The sequence below is a fragment of the Pseudorca crassidens genome, chromosome 13, assembly GCF_039906515.1.
Source record: "Pseudorca crassidens isolate mPseCra1 chromosome 13, mPseCra1.hap1, whole genome shotgun sequence".
Lineage (NCBI taxonomy): Eukaryota > Metazoa > Chordata > Mammalia > Artiodactyla > Delphinidae > Pseudorca > Pseudorca crassidens.
The window spans coordinates 65,896,146-65,911,638 of record NC_090308.1 but is presented as its reverse complement, the minus strand read 5'-3'; the positions used below and the strand labels follow the sequence as shown (position 1 = coordinate 65,911,638).

Below are 15,493 nucleotides of genomic sequence, written 5' to 3'. Positions count from 1 at the left end.
ATAACAAAAAAAGAAGCAGACTCACAAATATAGAGAACAAACTAGTAGTTACCAGTGGGGAGAAGGAAGGGGGGAGGGGGAGGGGAGTAAGAGGTACAAACTATTAGGTATAAAATAAGCTACAAGGATATATTGTACAAGATGGGGAATACAGCCAATATTTTATAATAACTATAAATGGAGTATAACCTTTAAAAGTTGTGAATTACTATATCGTACACCTGTAACTTACATAATATTGTCTAGCAACAATACTTCAATAAAAATATAGAGAGATAGATAGATTTTTAAAAGAGGGTAAGTATTGAAGCCAGAGGGGGGAAAAGGTCAGCAAAGTTTTCCTCTTCTGTGGCTTGTCTCAGCCAAATGAAAATCTCTCAAAAAACAATTGCTTACTTTCTTCTGGTTTCTTCTGATGGGGTAAAGCAGCCGTGCCCGTGAGAAGGCCAAACAAAGGGCCATGAGAAAAATTACCCCCGGAAAGGGGAGGTTAGTAAAACAATCTCAACAAGTTACATGGGCTTTCTAAAGGCTAGGAATTCCATAATCCGTTTTTAAGACCAAATCATCTAAAAGCGCTGTCCAACTCCATCACAACCTGCGGTTACCTCTTCCTGCAGTCTCTGGAAATGTCTCTCCCCTGTTTTAAATCCTTCAGTGGCTCTCAGAATGCAACCCTTCCCTCCTTCTCTGGGCTCACATCTGGCATCTTCTCCCAGTGCAGGTGTTCTCAACCAGGGCATGTTCATCCCCTCAAGGGACACTGGCCAATGTGTGGGGACATTTTTGGTTGTCACAACTGAGGTTGGGGGAGAGGGATGCTACTAAACACTTCCAATACAGAAGACAGCCTCTCACTACAAAGGATCACTTGGTCCAAACGTCAACAGTGTCAAGATTGAGAAATCCTGCTCCAGGACTTCTCTACACACGTCAGACTTTCTCATATGCTTTTGTGCCTCTACATAGGTTGTTTCCTTTACCTGGAATGCCCTGCCTTACTTCTGTGTCCAAGAAATGATCATGTATGGTACAGAATCCAACTCAAGATGTCACCTCCTCTATACTCTCCTATCCAGATCCCCCAAAGCTGGGTGTCCCTTCTGTGCTTCCACAGCTTCTGGTACATGCCTCACACTAGCCACAGTGCCCCCAAATCGTCTGTCACCTGCTGAAGGTAAGACCTAAGCCCCATTCATCGTTTATCCCCAGAGTGCCCATCTGGTAATCAACTGCTGTATGCTGAATCAATCGGGGAATAAAGTGGAAATGTTGCAGATGCACCCAGGACTCTCTGGCAACAATGTCTAAGGGACAAGAGTGTCCCCAACACCAAAAAGAACAACAGCAAACATTGATCAAATGCTTATAATGTAGACATGGACTATATTAAACACTGGTACACATATTAATTCACTTCATCCTTATAACAACCCTGTGAGGTGGGTACCATTATCATCAACATTTTACAGATGGGGAAACTGAGGCACAGAACACTTAAGCCACTTTCCCAAGGTCCTCAAAGCTAGTATCTGTAAGAGCTGATATTTAAACCCAGGTAGTTTGGCTCCAGAGCCTCAATCTTCCAATATTCATGCCAGGGCCATTACACTAACAACCAATATTTCAGCTGCTCAGAGGCCTCTGATAAACACAGCTGACACCTTTGGAAGACTACACCACCACCAGTCCCTGTGACCCTGCCTGTCAGCACTGCTTGCCAACCTCTGGAATGCTTCTGGCAGGACATGCAACCTCCTCACGCCACAGAAAGTTATCCCATACCCAGGGTAATAAATCATGGTACCATAAAGACACAAAGGATGAGCCTCCAAAGTACCTCTTACCTTGTTCATGCTGTAGGGACTGCAGCAAGGGATCAGACATGTCACAATGCAAGGCAGCTCTTAAAGATTCACCTTGGTCCCGCAGACCTCACTTCCTGCAGCAGACAGCTGCACTGCAAAGACAAAGAGGATATCCATCAGCCGGCGTTCAGGAAGGCCCAGAGCAGTCCCATGTCCAGTGGAACTTTCTGCCACGATAGCAAGGCTCCACGGCTGTGTTATTCAATATGGCAGCCACTAGCCACGTGTGGCTACTGAGCGCTTGCAATGTGGCTAGTGCAACTGAGGGCTGAATTTTTAATTTTATGTAATTTTAATTAAAGTTCAATGTAAATAGCCACATGTAACGGTTAGTGGCTACTGTACTGGACAGTGCAGGTCTAGAAGAGTCCAATCAAGAGTCTTGAGGCCACAGATACTGGGCACGCCAGTGTCCGAGGAAAAGCTGGATATTATATGCTCAGAGTGACTGCAGATACACAGGGACAAGAACACTCATTCATTCGATAACTATTTTTTGAGTACTTACTAGGTGCTGAGTACTGAGGATATAGTGACCAGTAAGCCAGAGAGGTCAGTTATGTAAGGGTTTCTAGTGCAGGCTTTGGCCTCCTGAGGAAGGGAAAGGATCTAGCATGTGAGTAGCATGTATGCCAAACCTAAATGCCTTCCGTGCTGCCCACAGGAATAAAGGAACAGACCAGCTGGGACTTCCCTGGTGGTCCAATGGTTAGGTCTCCATGCTTCCACTGCAGGGGGCACGGGTTCGATCCCTGGTCAGGGACCTAAGACCTTGCATGCCTCATGGCATGGCCAAAAAAAAAAGGGAACAGACCAGCATTTGCTAGAGCCTGATTGTACCACTGTCAGGGCTTACTAGCTAGAAGCTTTCACAGAGCTTTTTGGGAAGAAGTGTACCATAAAAGAATTCAGGAGTTCTGTACTGTGGGCCTAATGAAGCAGATGACCCAACATCTCCTCAATAAGGAAAGGACCCTTAAGGAAATAAGGGTCCACGTTTTTATCCACACTATTGGTTCTTTAGGTAGGTTTTTTGATTCATTTGAATTACATTTTAGAATTGAACAGTCATTGTTCACTTCCAGGATTCCTAATTTGTCAGATATTACGAAAAAATACAGAAAGAAAATATCTTCAACCACATAATTGGATTTGTAGCCTTTTCCTTTGAAAGATGTTTCTGGGTGGATTTGAGAGGAGAACAAAACATGTAAGGTGCCTTATAATCACCTTATTTCTGTATTATTTTTTTCAGGTTGCATCTAGGAAGGATTTATATATCTGAACCTTTCCATAAAGACTGGAATTTGAGGTTTAAGCGGAACCGCAGTGCTTTAAAAAATATATTATTTTTAACTATATTAACAATCTAGAAAATGTTCAATAGAAAAAGGAAGAAGTACTCAGAATCCCACTAGCCTACCATCACCTCTGGCTCTTAGCAGCCAGCCTTGGTCTGTCGGAGAACAAGACGCATGTCTGCTAACTGAGTCGAGGGCACAGAAGTCCAAGGCTGTATTCTCCATATTAACAACTTGCACCATTAAGAAAGTGATTTTGCAATATACATTTTCGAAAGATAAACTCCTACTTCGCACACATTACTATTCTTTGAATACACTATTATTATAAATCAGAAGATAGGGAGAGGAAACGGAAGATCACTCCCTGGCTATTTGAGACACAGAGATTCCAAAGAAAATACCACATTCAGTCATAGCAATGACGTATTTTAACAATGATGTACCACATGGAGAGACCCTGGAATTCTGACTCTGTAGCCTAAACTACATCCAAACCCCCTCATCTGTACATGAGGCCTGAGTAATCACTGTTTCAAAGCCAAGAAAATCCAACATCTAATTCTAACCAACCTTAAAGCGACTGAAAGAAAATTCTCCATGTAACTTTTACCTTCGAATTTCCAGAAACAGATGCTAGTGAATTTCTGGGTTTTAAAGTAGAATTCTATACATGTTAATTCCTTTTTTTGACATATGTATCTGATCTGTTTAAAAACTACAGCCCAACACTTAACTGGGAAGTTTGTCCAAAAGCCTGGCAGAGATGCCTGATGTCACAATTCCATTCAAATGGACACAGTGGTATCAACACAGGAAAGGTGGGCACAAGGAAATAATAACAAACAGACAAGGATTCTTGAACATAATTTCCCCAAGGGAATCCCACCCAGCTCCAATCATTCCACCATCCCCACTCCCTCAGAACTTGCTTATATATAGTTTGCACTCAACTAATTTTGGATCCTCTCATGTTCCCCACCCTCACCAAGTGTTCCTGTCTCATTTTCATGTATGTTGGTTCTATAACAAAGTCAGAATAAAAACTCTTCAAAGGAAATATTAGTCACCTAGAAAGTTCTTAATAAATATTATGAATAGATTTTTTTTCTTTGCTCTCACTCATAAAGCCTCGGATGATGTCATGACTCTTAATGCAGGACCTTAAAAACAATGTTGATAATTGTTGCAAATTGACTTCAGGGTTTTCTTAAAAGAGGAAAATCTTTTCATGTCCAGGATCATAAATCTTAAAAAAAAACTGAATACAGCTATGCAGCGCACGAAACTGTACAATGCACTTTTATATTAATACTCTTATTTAGTACTGAGATCAATCTGAGTGGTAGTTTTCCTAATTAGGACACCAGATGCAGAGAGGAAAAAGAATTCTTCTTAGTCATGCTATAGTAGGCAGTAGACCCTGGGCTGGAAGTGACTTCCCTTAAAGATACTACAGAATTAAAATATGTTCAAAGACCACCAATAAAAAACCTCCCCCAGGGCTTCCCTGGTGGCGCAGTGGTTGAGAATCCGCCTGCCGATGCAGGGGACGCGGGTTTGTGCCCCGGTCCGGGAAGATCCCACATGCCGCGGAGCGGCTGGGCCCGTGAGCCATGGCCGCTGAGCCTGCGCGGCCGGAGCCTGTGCTCCGTAACGGGAGAGACCACAGCAGTGAGAGGCCCGCGTACCGCAAAAAAAAAAACCTCCCCCAATAAAACACACATACACACACTCAAAGACCACCATTAACACAAAACACCTCAGCAAATGGACGACAGAATTAGAAATTGGGTCAGTTTGCTTCTGGACAGCAACAGAGAAGACCGACCTTATTCCATGAAGTTCTTTTGATCTCCTTTGAAACACAGAGAACCTCGTTGTTTTATAGCCAATTCAGCTTATGAAGAAGCTTAGAAAAATCCACAGCTTAAACAATGAGGCTGCCTCTTAAGTATAAAGCCTTGGAGGAAAAGATACCAGAGTTACCATAGTGGAATCAAGGGAGTTTTCTTCTTTATTCTATTTTTCGGTGTTTTTTTCTTTTCTTTTTTTTTTTTTTTTTTTTTGCGGTACGCGGGCCCCTCACCGTTGTGGCCTCTCCCGTTGCGGAGCACAGGCTCTGGACACGCAGGCTCAGCGGCCATGGCTCACGGGCCCAGCCGCTCCGCGGCATGTGGGATCCTCCCGGACCGGGGCACGAACCCGCGTCCCCTGCATCGGCAGGCGGACTCTCAACCACTGCGCCACCAGGGAAGCCCTCAGTGTTTTTTTTTTTAATGGTTCATGAAGCTGGATTCTCCTGATACTAAGCGAAAGGAAAGCACAGATGCCTTTCAAGGGTGGCTGGAGAAAGCCCATCCCAGAGACCAAGGCGTGATTTCTTCCACTCAGTTGCTCCTAACAGGGTTGGTTCAATAAAGCCCAAGGTCAAGCTGAGGCATCTAAAAGGTTAATGAAATGCAATTCGTCTTTCCAGGCGGGTAAAGAAGTGTGGGTAAGCAGGGAGGTGGTGACTGGGGACGTGTAAGAAGAAGAGAGCAAAGAGAGAATGAAAAGAAAAGGTGAAGGCTACAAAGAAAGGAGAAAAGCAAAGGGCAGGCGAACCAACAGAGCCCTGGAGACAGATTCAGCGATGTGGCCGAGTGCCCCTCGCCAGCTGGTCCTCACTGCGGAAGGGACCCAGAGACTCAGGCTTCTGATGACAATGCCGCATCCTATGGCTTCTCTGGGATTATACACTCTCAGGGCCCGAGTGTCAGCAAGTGGGAGTTGGAGTAAAGTTAAGCCTGGGCCTACCTGTTTCACCACTATTTATTTACCACCAGTCTCCACCTACCACAGAGAAAAGCGTATGTCGCCTGGATCACTGATAATGGAGTAGAGAGGTATATGGTGAGAACAGCATAAGCCAACTTTATTCTCTTCTCCTTACTCTAAAGAGAAGCTTAAACATGTCAAAGGGCTGTGTGTGTGTGTGTGTGTGTGTGTGTGTGTGTGTGTGTGTACTGCGCTATTTCTTGGCCCTTGAAAATACAACTAATACTTACTACCCATCAATGGAATATGATGAACTGGGCTTTTTTCCCCACTCCAACACCCGCACCCCCTACCAAGATGCTCATTCTAGAAGCCTTTTGTGATACAACTCAAAGCCGGGTAGCTCAGGCACTTCTATGGGAACACATCAACAGGAACCAGCCGTTTATACCTCACAGTGTCCAAGTTCCTTCTGGCTTTTACATATAACACACCCTGAGGTCAGCCTGTGGAATGGCCTCCAGTCCCTTCCCTCCCACCACTGAATCCAGCATCCTAAACTTAGGGCTGCAGCATGAGGACCCAAGAGCTTGTGGGGAAGGAATAAGGGAATAAAAAGATGAACAGATTTTGGAAAGAAAGGGAGAGCAGGCAAGATGATAAGAGTCTAGAAGAAATTCTCAAAATCTAGGACTTAGGAGCTTGGGAAACCGCATGAACAGATGAGAGGAAGAGCCCTAATACCTTCCACCTCGGGGGAGTAAATTTCATGGGCTGCAGTAGTTCACACGTCTCTGAAGCCAAGTCCTGACCACCTTCAAGTGGAATCTCCTCGTGCAAAACTGGAAAATGTAAGACCATTTAATTACAGACAGTCCAATCCCTCCCTTCCACAATAAGGGGTGTGGTGCGGGGATTAAAGGATCCAAAGGTGAAATAGCAAACAGACCCCTGTCCCCTACCCTGAATGTGCACACACATCCCAAGTGGCTGTCTCCTTCCACTCTTCCTGAATAAGGAGCAGAGGGACCAGAGCAATGCTCCCTGAGGAACTTCTTGAAGTCCTTCTCCATCCTCAGGGTTCCAGCAGACACGTGGCTCTGGTTCTTCAGGACCTCTGTGCCCTTGTCACCCGCAGCTTTAGGCAGCAAACATGCCATACCATGGTTCTGCCCCAAGAGACAGGACAACGCTGGCCACCCTGTCTTCACGGCGTGTCACAGAAAACACATGACCCTAGCCAGAAGGGTGAGAGCATCTGGCCACCGAGCATCATCAGAAGTCTTCTTCCTGGCAATTTGAAAATTAATATTCTGAAATACTAACTAGCCTATGAGCTATATTTCAACAGGAAACTGTGATAAGGAAGAGGAAATGAAAGGATTACAAAGGAGAGAGACACTCCTGGTTAACACACAAAAATTGCCTTGAGAGCCAGACGGGGAGTAGCAGAGTGTTAGCAGCACAGTGCCAAGGGGTAGAGTGTCAGCTGCGTTCAGATGACCGCTTCTGGCATGTATGCTGGGGGTTCCCCGTACGTAGTCAAATCCTAAGTCAGGATATCTAAGTTTAGCGCTATCACGCTATGAAAGATCAATTTCAGTGATTTAGGAGTATCTTAATTAAAGGCACAGTACAGAAGAGCTCCCAAGAGGGGGCCTGGTTCAGCCTACTTCTCTTGCCTGGGTGGCAATTTAAACCAGAGGACACAAATTCAGATGCCTAAGGGGTCAAGAAAGAATGACATGAGGGAATAGGCCAGAGAAGACAATGCGGGGTAGGGAGACTGGAGAGTCTGCCACTCAGGTGTAGCTCCAAGAAGGTAAGAACAAGGTACGCGGCCCCAGAGCTGACATTCAAGAAAGACAAAAATATTGAGAGATTACGTAAAATCACATGCTTTTTCAATGTTGGCAATTGAGGTTAATACTTTGGAAATCCCGTACGGGTTGGATTTGGTCGGTCAGGTTGTATCTGTTATTTGTACACCTTTCATGTCGGTCGGGGGATTCTCTGTCCCTTTAAATCTCCAGGGCTGGTGGCTCCCAGCCTGTCTCCTGACCCTCTAGGGTTGTACTGCTGTGGCTTCCCTGGAACCACACCAGTGTGAATGTCAACGCTGCCTCTTGGCACTAACCTTCTCCGAGTCTCTATTCCTTCATCTGTAAAATCTGGGGAAATTCTTTATACCTCCTAAGATTATTTTGAGGATTAAATGAAAACATGAAGAAAGTACTGTATGCATGATGTTAAAAAAGATGAGGCTCTTCTCTTCTTCCTGTTTCCCATCACCATTCAGCACCACCTCATTCTGCTTGTAATTGTACGTAGGTGTTCACCTCTCAATTACCCTACTGGATTATAAGTATTTCAAGGGAAGAGATTTTGTCTGTTTTATGCCCAAATAACCAGCACTTATCCCACTGCCTTACATGCAGTAGGCACTCAATATATGCAAAATTTAATTATAATGTTGTTATGGACTGAATGTTTGTGTCCCCCCAAAATTCATATGTTGCCTAATTCCCAGTGTGATGATATTTAGAGGCAGGGCCTCTGGGAGGTAATTAGGTTTGGATGAGGTCACGAGGGTGGAGCCCCCATTATGGGATTAGTGCCATTATAAGAAGAGATGCCAGCGAGCTCACGTGTGTGCATGCATTCTCTCTCTCTCTCTCTCTCTCTCTTTCTCCCTCTCCTCGCCATGTGAGGATATATTAGGAAGTCAGCTGTCTGGAAGAGAGCCCTCACTAGGAACCAAATGGGCTGGCACCTTGATCTTGGACTTACCAGCCTCCAGAACTGTGAGAAATAAACTGCTGTTTAGCTTCCCAGTCTATGGTATTCTGTTATAGCAGGCTAAATTGCTGGTGACAAACATTTAGGAAGATCTTCCTTAAATCGGGCACCAACTGAGCCTTTTCTTCTCATTTTATGTTCTTCTGATGCTTTAATGACAATATCTATATCTACTCCTCACTTGGCCAGAATATTTTGAGACTAAATGAAAAAACAGGTTCAAATTAAGAATAAAATACTGAGGAGTTTTCTCTTAAGAAGTGTGGCATCACTTTTAGGTCAACAGCGTACTATTTGGGCACTCTTTGCATGCTTCAGAAGAAAAAAATTAAACGTAAGCAATTTCATCACCCTACTAATAAATAAAGAATCATGCCTTAATTTTAGCATCCTCAACTCACGTTTGCCAACAGTGCATGTCACTGCCAGCAGTGTACCTGGTGTCTGGCCACAGGTGGAGGCAAATCCCCAGTCCATTTGTCCACTTTGGATTGAGACGGCTGACTTGTATTCCTCTAGGACAAAGGTTTACTAACCATGACTGACTTGCCCAGGTTTCTTTGATGTTATGCTGAAAGAATCCCAGAGACCTTCAAACAATCTCAGCTTCCTTCTCCCTTGGGGGGTTTGCTGAACAATTCAGGCAAACACATTTCCTGTGATTCGGTGAGAAGCTAAAATAACTCAACAGACAGCCTAGTCAGCGGGGGACTTCAGAATGACCCACTGAAAAGGAAGACGATGGAAATCACTATGAAGCTATCTCTTTCCAGAAGCTCAAGGGGACCAGCTATCTCTCCAATAAAAGGTTTCTAATTAAGGAATTTAAATATTCTCAATAATACCTTGAGGATAGATAGGTCGTAGTGAGAGGCAATCGCCTTATTGGGAGCAGAGTGCTTACAGCGAAACTCATGTGTTTAGCAAGTCAGACTGGGTGTGATGCCTTGTTCCTCTGGGAAGAAACATTCATTGATTCTCCAGCTCAATTTGCCACGATGGGCCCCTGTCGAAAGCAATCTCAGGGATTCTCTGTTGACCTCTGCTTCCCTGAGGCTCACATTCGTCCTTTCCAACACCAGCTTCTCCACAGTGTGGCTTGTTCTTTGTGAGGGCACCCTGTGTCCTAAAGTTTGCTTCTGCCAGGGCGCTGGGGCTCTCAGTGCTCTCAAATGAGTTTAGCGTCAAAATAACTGAAGTTCCCACACCTTGCAGGTAGTGTAACTAGGGAGCCCACAGCCATTCAAACAACGGAACACCGGATGCCCATCTCCCCAGCCCTGTGCCCCAAACACTCACACTCAGAACCCCACAGAGAGACTCTGCAGGGAATTCATCTTGCTGCTGTGGGCCAACAGCTCCTGTGGGAGTATAAACACCACAGCCCCTAGAACCTATGGCCCGGTCTGTGGCATCAGCGTCTTCTGGCACCTGCTATCTCCCTTTCCTGCCTTCGAGCTCACGATGCACTTATTATTTTCTATTTCATCCAACATACCTAAGGAGTTTGGGGGTGGGTGGAGTGGGGCTGGGGGTTGGACGGGGGCCAGGCTGCACCAGCTCAGGATACTGTTCTGTCACAAATTCCAGTTTGGGGGTTCCCTAAACGCAATTCTGGCATATCCAGCCGTCCCCTCTGTGGCCATTTGGCTGTAATTCAGGCAAGAGCTAGAAATATGTTCTTTGTAGCATACGCCGTATTGTCGTGACTCACACCCTGACTTTTCCTCCTAGCAGAGTGATGCTGGGTGAAGAAGCGCTTAAGGGTCAGGCCAGGCATTGAGAGATGTGCCCTCAGCCAGCATCAGCTGCGCAGGAAGTTACCCCAAGGAAGCCGTCACCGCCCTGCACTCTCTGTACCCAGCTAGCTAAGTCTGTCCTGGGTTCTGAGGAAAGGAATGTGCCTGACGTCAACTCTTCAACGATCTAGAGCTGGATGACCGCACACTGACGTTTTGGTAGCACGAGAGAGGCAAAGAGGATGAGAAGTAAGACTAGGATGCAACCACATCCCCACATCACACCCGTGGTCTGGAGAGGGGCCTCATCCTCCCACAGCAGCCAAGAGAACAGCCACAGAAAACGGCTCCAGCCGCTGACCTGGAGGCCTGGTCCCCAGGGGATCCTCTGATCTCATTACGGCAGTTGACACTAGTCCTCACAAAACAAACAGAGGAAATTTATGGCTGCCTTAGCCTGTGGAGAGCTCCACATTCCTTGCTTAACGAGAGCTCCAGCTTCGGAGACCACAGCCACTGGGATTGGGGAGGATGTCTGCTTTGCTCCAAAGAAAGAACTGTGGTCCTGCCTCTTCCCCTCTTTCTGGGGCTGGAGAGGAAGGAGGTGAGCCTGGCGAGAGCCACTGAACTGGTGGCCTGGGGCTCTGCTCGGTCCGGGAAGAGAAGTCCCCCTTCTCCGCAGGTCAACACCCCCAGGCGCAGCCAGTGGAGTCATCTGCTCTTGAATAGCCCTGGGAAAGCGCAGCCTTGAAGGGTTCCACCTGCTAAGGCCAGAAGCCCAAGAGAGAGGCTGTCCTGTGCAACAAAACGCCAGGTTGTCCTGTGGGAAAATTTCTTCCCTAAAATACCCTTGCTTGAGCCTTCGAAAACTTTACCTAACTTGGGGTTCCCACTTTTAGAATAAATGGCAGGAGGAAAAATGTTATTTTATACCCTTTAAGTCCATCTCAGACGTAACTGAGCACCTAGACTAGGAGGCAGAGGGTGAACCTCCAAACCAAAATACGAACAGACAGGTGGTTCTGAGTTGGGGTGATTCTACCCACCAGGGGACACCTGCAGTGCATGGAGACATTTTTGGTTGTCACGACTGGAGGAGGGTGCTACCGGCATCTAGTGGGTAGAGGCCAGGGATGTTGCTAAATATCCCACCAGGCACAAAACGGCCCCCACAATAAGAATTATCTGCTCTAAAATGTCAACAGCGCTGAAACTGAGAGATTCTGTTGTAGAAGGAACACTCAAGGATGTGTGTAGCTTTAAAATAATGACAACTCTTAACCTCATTACGATAATGTGGATATCACGCAGTCAAAATGTGTACAATTCACCACCACAAAAACTTACCAGTTCTCTCTTCGAGTAAAATAAATGAAAACTGCCTTGTAACTACGCAGTCAGATCATCAGGGCTGCCTAGAAAACAGTGGGGCAGCTTCAGTTTTAGACCATATGACCAGCACCGTCACGAGCGCTCTGTTTATTCCAGGTAAAGGTGTGATCTGCGCGCTTACCGTCATAATTCCGGGGTGAGTGCTAACAGAAAGAATTCATGAGCTCAGTTCCACGATTACTAAAACCATACATGTAACCTGAGGAGAGCTACGTCTGGGGAAGAAAATGGCAAGATATCTCAACTCTCAAAATACCAACATATATGAGGAACCGTGGTGATGTTGACCTACATTCTGGGGAGGTTCAAAAAACAGCTGCATAGTAGGACACTAAATAAATGCAGAATCGCAGAAAGGTACCGTAATGAAAACCATCATGGTGCGTATTTTGGAATTCTCCCATTTCTAATTTTCTGTACCTGTTTCAAAATATTCCCTTTCTCTACATAGCATACTTTCATCATATCTGATGTAAGAATGTATATTTCAATAATCCACTCATCATTCTCTCATGAACTCTTTTATTCCCGCAAAAGAAGGAAAAATCCCCATCCAAGCACGGTGCATGCATGTAAGCAAATCTGAAGAAGCAGGAGGAAAAGAATTTCATGAATGAGCAGGAGACAGTTTTTTAATGGAATGTTTTAAAGGCTTGTGGTATAAACAATAAACAAAACGGATTCACTAAATGTTTATACTGTTTACCATGATGTAAGAGCTGGGCTTTTTTTTTTCCCCCCATGTTCCAGAAGCAAGAGGAAAGTCAATACCTTGGTAGGGAAAAATGATACCTTCCTTGGCATTTCAGAACCATTGCTCAATGCCTCTTGGACAAGGGAAGCCACCGTAATGACTTTATTTTACCTACCGCAACTATGGGCCACTTCGGAGTCATTCTCCCCCATATCCCACTTTCCTTCCTCCACTCCAGCCCTGCTACATCATCTCTGGAAACCATTAACCAAGAGTCCTGTTGCAATTTTCCTCTCCTCCCTGCCCTGCTGCCTCAGTCATGCTGGAGTCGGGACAAAGCCAACTTGTATTACATCACAGAGCCAACTCCTTTATCTGTAAACCATCTTGGTGGTAGTTTACCACTACTGGAACCCAAGGCTGTCAACAGTGTGGTCTTTGTTTGGTGGGTGTTGCTTGAAAAATTAAGAAAAAAAAAAAAAAAAAGGAAGTCCCCCCATACCTCCTTCCTCGTTTAAATACAGGCAGTGGCTCCGGCACCTCTGCAGCCTGGCTCTACCCCGCCGTGTAAGCTAGACATTACCTTATACACAAATGAATCTCCGCATTCCTCAGTCTAGCTGCTTCCCTGCACACTCCTCTGCCTTCCCCTCCTCTTTCCTCTGTCCCCACCCTCCTTTTTTTTTTTTTTTTCCAATTTCCACTGCCTCACTGTGTTTTTGTGTAAATGATCTCACATGACTCAACAAATCCATCTGCCTGAAGCAGGCCAAGTCTGGAGCCCTCCCAGGAGGGAGGAGAAGAATTGCTTTGTGGAAAGGACCTGGAGCATTGCCCTTTCTCTGGCTCGAATTACCCGCCTGTCAGGCCTGACGGATTTGGCTAAAAATAAAAGGAAGCGGGCCGTGAAAAGCAGATGAATGGGCTCAGCAGTTCCTTAGATAACATGGGCCTGCTGTGGCCCCAAAGCTCCCCAAACAGAAACTTAAAATGCGGGGCTTGGGAGGGCAGGGATGGGGCGTCCAAGTGAAAGTGGAGGGGGTGGGACAGGGCCTGGGGCTTAGAATTCTGCCTGAGGACTTTGTGTGCATGTGCGCATGTGTGTGTGTATGTATGAGAGAGACAGAGACGGAGAGACAGAGAGAGATACTCATATAAAAAGGTCCTCGTAAACACACTAGAATTTAGTGGAGTGGAGGCTTGGCTCATTAAGGATAAAAAGGAAGAAAAAAATGTTGTTTCCACTACAAAATTAGCCTTCTCCCTACCTCCCAACACCAGACATTTCTAAGCCTCCCTATGATGTCACTTTTGCATTCGGAGCCAGCAAAGAGCTCAAATCTTTCTTGTGAGTGGATGCCCAGCGCCCGCCCACCCGCAGTGGGTATTAAGCACTTAGGTTGGCAATGTAATGACACACTGTAACAATCTGTAATATGAAGCAGTCAGCAAAGCCCTGGCTCCGGGAGCTGTTTCTCCCGACCATTAACCATATGTTTGGCTCCCCAGCTAGCCTAGCAAGTGCGGTTCCAGCTCACCATCTGGTTTCTATCCACACAAGCAACTGCAAAGCACAGACCATCTCCCTCTGGAGCCGTGTGTTTCTTTTTCTCTCTTTTCCGTTCTGCCCTTCCCCTTTCCGCCTCCCAGCTCCTTCGGTTCCCTCGGCTAAAGAATTCTCTGCCATTCATCACGTGCAAAGAAAACTTTACCTGGCGGCAGCGGCAGAGCCATTAAGAATGCACAGCTGTATTGTAAACACGCCAGAGGGCCGGCTCCCATCCGCATCCGTCGAACGCGGTCCCTACCCCCTTCCACATCTCCTACTGAGAGCTGACACTTGATCCAGGATGTTAAAAATAGGTACATTCTTGACAGATCCAGGGGTTGTTGTGGTGCCCTTCACACTCACTCCAAATTCTGGGAGTGGGGCTTTAAAACACACACACACACACATGCGCGCGCACACACACACACACACACACACACACACATCCCTAAATTTGCCTCAACATTCAATCCGCATTACATCAGTCTCACCCAGATGACATACCGCCTGCAAATAACCAAGTCAACGAAAGGATTCTGTTCCTTTCTCTGCCCTAAAGGATTCGATCCCAAGTGTGTATTTTTCTTTCTTTCTTCTTTCCCTCCAGAGCCCAAACTGAAAGAGATGATGCTTCAGAAGAATAAGAGCACACAGCCTTTTTCAACAAACTGATAATTTGCAAAACTTAGGCTTATTTACATTGGCATTTTAATAGTATACAGTCATGACATGGAACAGATTACTGGAATTCAGATGCTTTTCTTACAAGGTCTCCCAAGTATTTATCCCAGATTTTCTCCTTCACGTGATTTCAGGTACTTTATACGTTTTTAAAAATTTAAGAAGAGACATTTCATAAACAGAAATTAGATCAGTTTCCCGTCCCTACAAGAATTATATGTGCATTACCAGCCCATTTTACTGAATTAGGAACTTAAAGATAATTCCTTCCCACACCTTAAAAAAAAAAAAAAAAGCTGATTTCTCACATACCAAGAACAAAAGGAAGAATATCACTAAAAGGTGATTAAGCAGAATGTCAGATTTTATCAACGTGGCAGAGCTACAGAGGTTCTGTCAGGGCAGCACTGTTTATTCAGGGTAACAAGGGTGCCAGGAGGCCACTGCCTGGGCGGACGTCTTACACCCACTGTCTTTGTCAGCCCTAGTTTCATAATCTGAGATAGGTCTTTTGTTTGCTATTTCTACGAATAAGGGACATTAAAGTTCTGCTGCATATAGGTTTTAGAGAATGACAGAAAAAAACTTTCAATTTCAGAAGGCTTAAATTGTCTACAGAAGATGTGTTCCATTAAATGCTGTTTTAACCCCCAAATCATAGTACAAATTAAGATGAATTACCATGATTACAATATCACTAATAAAAATAA

General features: G+C 45.4%; 1 protein-coding gene across 3 annotated transcripts in view; it reads right to left on the bottom strand.

Moving 5' to 3' along the window:
- Nucleotides 1-15,493, bottom strand: part of BACH2 (BTB domain and CNC homolog 2) — a 359,882-nt gene that overhangs the window by 273,649 nt on the left and 70,740 nt on the right. The window contains exons 1-2 of one of the 3 annotated variants that reach the window (XM_067702564.1): nucleotides 14,266-14,531; nucleotides 1,848-1,960 (exon numbers count right to left, since the gene is read on the bottom strand). The gene's annotated coding sequence lies outside the window, so the exon portion shown is untranslated. Of the gene's footprint in view, nucleotides 1-1,847; nucleotides 1,961-14,265; nucleotides 14,532-15,493 lie in introns of those variants that run through there. The other 2 variants (XM_067702565.1, XM_067702566.1) reach the window with 2 other exon arrangements.